The sequence below is a fragment of the Phyllobates terribilis genome, unplaced genomic scaffold (genome assembly GCF_046119375.1).
Source record: "Phyllobates terribilis strain yellow unplaced genomic scaffold, ASM4611937v1 Scaffold_1__5_contigs__length_1240528914, whole genome shotgun sequence".
NCBI lineage: Eukaryota > Metazoa > Chordata > Amphibia > Anura > Dendrobatidae > Phyllobates > Phyllobates terribilis.
In genome coordinates, this window is record NW_027362761.1 from 760757983 (window position 1) to 760762987 (window position 5005).

The 5005-nt window shown below is 46.0% G+C and overlaps 1 pseudogene; it reads right to left on the bottom strand.

Annotated features, from left to right (window-relative positions):
• Positions 1 to 1511: 1511 nt before the first annotated feature.
• Positions 1512 to 2406, bottom strand: LOC141171047 (uncharacterized; annotated as a pseudogene).
• Between the last annotated feature and the right edge of the window lie 2599 nt (positions 2407 to 5005).

Consider the following 5005-nt stretch of genomic DNA (forward strand, 5'->3'; position numbering starts at 1 on the left):
GCTATTTGACCAAGGCAGATTTAGTAAAACCTGGCATGGGCTTTTATTCTTGGAGTGGACTACAGGATGGCAGTGGGGCGGTCCACTCCCTCCAGCCCGGGTCTTGCATGTGGCTCATGTCCACAGTTTTCATTTAAAAACCTGCAGCAAAGGTTTGGGTGTGTCATTTTTGTGTTTGCAAGCTGCAGAGTTGGAGGCTCTGCAATACTGGCCTGTGTGACAGGAACAGAGAGCCCAAGAAGGTAAAACTCTGACGCACCTCAGGATGATACGGCGGTGCAGTCGCCCATGTCAACGGGTCTGGAAACGGACTTTACTTTGATGGCCCGGCTGCGATCCGGAGGATACCAATTACCGTTACTTTGTGAGTTTTCTGGAGGATAAAGACATGACAGCGGGTATCTGCGAGTCAAGAGATTAATAGTACCCTTTTACTATAATTTTCTGTCCCCCTTTTTAAAATAAACACACCACACATTTCTTTGTTGGATTAAATTGGCCACAGCAGCCGTTTATTAGCATAAAAATACAAACATTATAAACCACATCTTATAGTGGTGGTCCTCGAAGCCCCAAACTATTTTAAACCAAGAAACCAATATTGTCTTTGTCTCAGGCCAGATTGCGTATTACCTCCAGCCGCTAAGGACCAGCTCAGAGACACCAATTCAAACAGCCTGGCCAATGAAACATGCCCCAAACCACGGGCCCTCCAATCCATTCCCATGGGATCAACCACCCGTGACTACTGAATACCTTGTAGGGGGGTCCAGAACTTCCCGAGGTCCCCCCCCACTGATCCACCATTAACCATGATCACCAACTTCGAGGACCCCCCCAATGCCATGAGCACAAATATTCTGACACCTCAAATATTTGTGTCCCTCCACGCTCTTAAACCTTTTTCTATGCCCTCCTGAATTGCTAGGCACCACATATCCGTACCGACCACGTTTAAGTGCACCCCATCCCTCCTCCAAAATTCCCCTTCACCAGACTCAAGTTCCGTATGGCGTTTGGCCAAAGCCCCGTTTCGTACCATGAAACGGGCTCTATTAATACCTTCATTTGATCGGGCCCCTCGCCAGACTTGTCGTGGAACAATATCAGACCAAATAACCAAAACCTTTGGGAACATTGCCCACAATCTCAATATATCCAATTTGATGTCCTTTATGAGTTCCCTACAAGCAAGACCTCTTACCCAGGTCATTGCCCCCCAAATGTAGCACCAGCAAATCAGGGACCCGATCAAGCCTCACAGAGTGATGGAATTCAGCCAGGACTGCCTCCACACCATTCCCCGTTTCCCAATCCACCGTAGAATGGCTTCATCCTCCAAGAATCCTAACTGACAGCCGGCAGGCCTCACCACTGCCCGTAATGCAGCCCAGAAGACAAAAGAATGGCCCATGATTCATAGGAGCCTGGGACTTTCATCTGTGAAGTCAAACAAAAATACAAATCTAAGAAACGGTAACATCAAACAAGAACTCCGAACATTCCCTTGACTACAACCACGCCGGGCGTATATAAGACCTAAACCGTATGGATTCCCACCGTCCGATCTTTTTGACTAACTCGTCACCCAGCCCCCTCCTGGCTGCCTCGGTGGCTGCCCCAATCCTGAAACAGTGACCGCTAAACTCTTTTGGCGGGATACCGCCAGCCTCAAGACACTTTTTTAACACTGCTAAAAACTGGTAGTGAGATAGAAAAGAGCCATCCTCATGAACCAAAATGAAATTTGTGCCCCCCTGAAACCAAACCAAATTCTCTCACACAGCGTACAGGATGCATGTCATACCCGGCCACTGTGAACAGCACCACTTTACACCCCTTCTTAAATTGATCCGTCTTTGAACAACGAAGAAATACCTCTATTCTATCCAAATATAAATTCACATCCTCTTTTGAAAGATCCCCACTGACGAATCTTGATGAGCTAACCAACTCACCCAAACGACAGGCCCCGAAAAAGGCCAGAGAAAAAGCTAACCGGAACAGTCTGATCTCCCACGGGGACTTACATACCAATGTGAGAAGCTGCCCAAATGTTAACAATAGTCCATATGATATGGGACGCCTACAATCTTTCACCTTCCAACCCTTCCGCCAACCTTTTAGCGCTTGGCGAACCAATATCGCTTTTGTTACATCCGGAAGACCCCTTATTCTAAAGCCAAAGGCCAAACCTGCCATGAAATTATTTATTTTTGGCACCGACCAACCTTCTTCCCAGCATTGTCCAAACAATAATAATAATAGGCTGTCGCTCTCTAAAGGGTTTCCCATAGCAAATTTGCATTCCTCCCACAGCTGCCAAGCGAACTCATATGAAGACCAGGTCCTCGTAGATAATGATGGACCGATCAGATTCCTTACAGCTCGAAGGGAAGATTCCATAGTTCTGGAGGGCATACCAAACCTGTTGATGATGCCTGAGGTGCCAGCAACCGGAACTGATCCCACTGCGAATGAGAAATAGCATTGATGATCGGATTTAAAGGGACCAATTTAAACTCCGCCACTATCCACATGTTCAACAATAAACTAATCAGCACCAGCCTTTGCAGTATTTTCACCACCAATATCGATGCAGCCGACAGAGAATTGATAGCAGACACTGCCCCTTGGTTGTCGCAAGAAAAACAGATTTTTTTGTTCTGAAAATACTCTCCCCATAGAGCCAAAGAGACCAAGATGGGAAACAGGTTGATCAATGTATGATTACCCAACAAATTCCGATCACGCCATATTGCTGGCCATTTCTTCTCAATCCAACTACCTCGGAAATAGATAGCGAAACCACGCTGTCCCGACACATCGATGAACAATCCCAGTTCGTAGGCATTCACCACCGGAGCAATCCAAACCGACTTGCCGTTATAAGCCTCCAAAAACTGAGCCCAAACTCCCAAATCGTCACGCAACTCCTTCCGTAACCTAATGAAGTGATGAGGCGATTTTACTCCTGCCGTCGCTAATGACAAATGCCTACAAAATGCCCTGCCCATTGGCATAATATGGCGCGCAAAATTCAATTTTCTGAGAAGAGACTGTTATTCACCCAATGTAACTTTATGTAGCTTTCTAACTCTGGATACCTCTCTCAACAAATCAACTACCTTATCAACTACACTCCATTTTAACTGTATCAATAAAAATCCTGAGAAAACTCAAAAACATCACCGGACCCACGGTCTTCTCAACTGCCAAAGGCACACCAAATTTCTTAGCCACACTCTCCATTGTATGCAACAACACAGAACAGACAGGAGAATTAGCAGGACCAACATACAAAAAATCATCCAAATAATGGATGCAGGAATTTAGACCGGAAACATCCCTAACAACCCATTCAAGAAAGGTGCTAAAAGTTTCAAAGTACGCACAGGACAGCGAGCAACCCATTGGGAGACAGCGGTCCACAAAAAATCTGCCATTCCAAGAGCAGCCCAATAGATGCATGCTTTCCGGGTGTACTATTAACAATCTAAAAGCCGCCTCTATGTCAGTCTTTGCCAATAATGCCCCTTTACCAAAAAAACGGACCCAACTAACTGCCATATCAAAGGAAGTGTAACTCACCGAACACAATTCTGGATCAATACCATCATTCACCGATGTTCCCTTTGAAAAGGAGAGGTGATGAATTAGCCTATATTTACCCGGTACCTTTTTTGGAACTATACCTAGCGGAGGCACCCGCAAGTTCTTTATGGGCTTTGAAACGAAGGGGCCAGCCATTCTCCCTAAAGCTACCTCTTTTGCTAATTTTTCCGCAATCACCTCAGGAAACTGTAACGCGGATTTTAATTTTTTTGCATTAAATTGAACTTCACTATCAATAAACGGTATCCTAAAACCAACTCCAAAACCTTCTTCTATTAGTGAGGCTGCCACCCTGTCCGGGTATCTACTTAGGAATAGCTGCATTTATGCCAAACGCACCGGTGTCACCCCTCTTTTCACTACCCTTTGCCCCTCTGAAACATTTGGATGCGCTATGGCTGCCGCCGCATGAGTTGCAGTCGTGTTTAAATTTACATTTATTTCTGAATTTACACGATCCTTCATTGAAGAGGAAACATAACCCTTTTTGCACAGCTGCCGATTGTCCCGTCTGGCCGAGACCGCTGCTGCTCCCAGGAAAGGACTGGTTAGTTTGCCCACTCCTACTCGGCGCTGTTACCCTCAGCCATAAGGCAATATCCGTATCATCCCAACGGATACTAGATCGTACAGCTTTCCTCTGACGAAATTGTTCGTCATAACGTAACCACCCTTGTCCCCCATACACCCTATATGCGTCCCCCATTGCATCCATGTAACAAAAAAGCCCGGAACAATTTTCTGGAGCTTTCTCGCCTATCACACTGACTAGTATCGCAAATGCTTGTAACCAGTTCGTAAAGGTCCTTGGTATCAGCCTGTACCTTCGTTTTTCTTCATCCTCTTTTTTGGAATCATCCTTTCTAGCCCTGTCTAGGTTAAAACGTTCCAATGGAAGTAACGAGAATATTTCTACATATTCTCCTTTCTATATTTATTTCCCTCACCTTGGTCTTCAAATGTGACCCCAAAGGCCCTTCAAAACAAACATATACTTCCCCTTTTGCCATATCGTCTAGCCTTACATTGTCATCTTTGTCCCTCTCGCCTTCGCCCCCCACAGCCTGTGTTGCTCCTGATACCCCAGTGCTAGATTCACTCATTGACGGATTTCCTCCCCCTGCGCCCAATGTATTAGAACCCCTCAAAGACTCAGTGTTATTACAGCCTATCCCGCTATGTCCCAACTGGGCCAACTGAAAATTACCCAGCCACTCAGGGGTAGGCGACACTATGCCCTGTGACGTATTCGTCCCCATCCCCAGTAGTGAAGCTAAATCCCTTAAACCTTGCATCAGCATACCAATACCCCCGCTAACTCTCCCCAGAAATGTCCTGACTGTTAAACGCCAAAGAAGGTAATGGGGGCCTGAAAGGAAAAATTAACGAT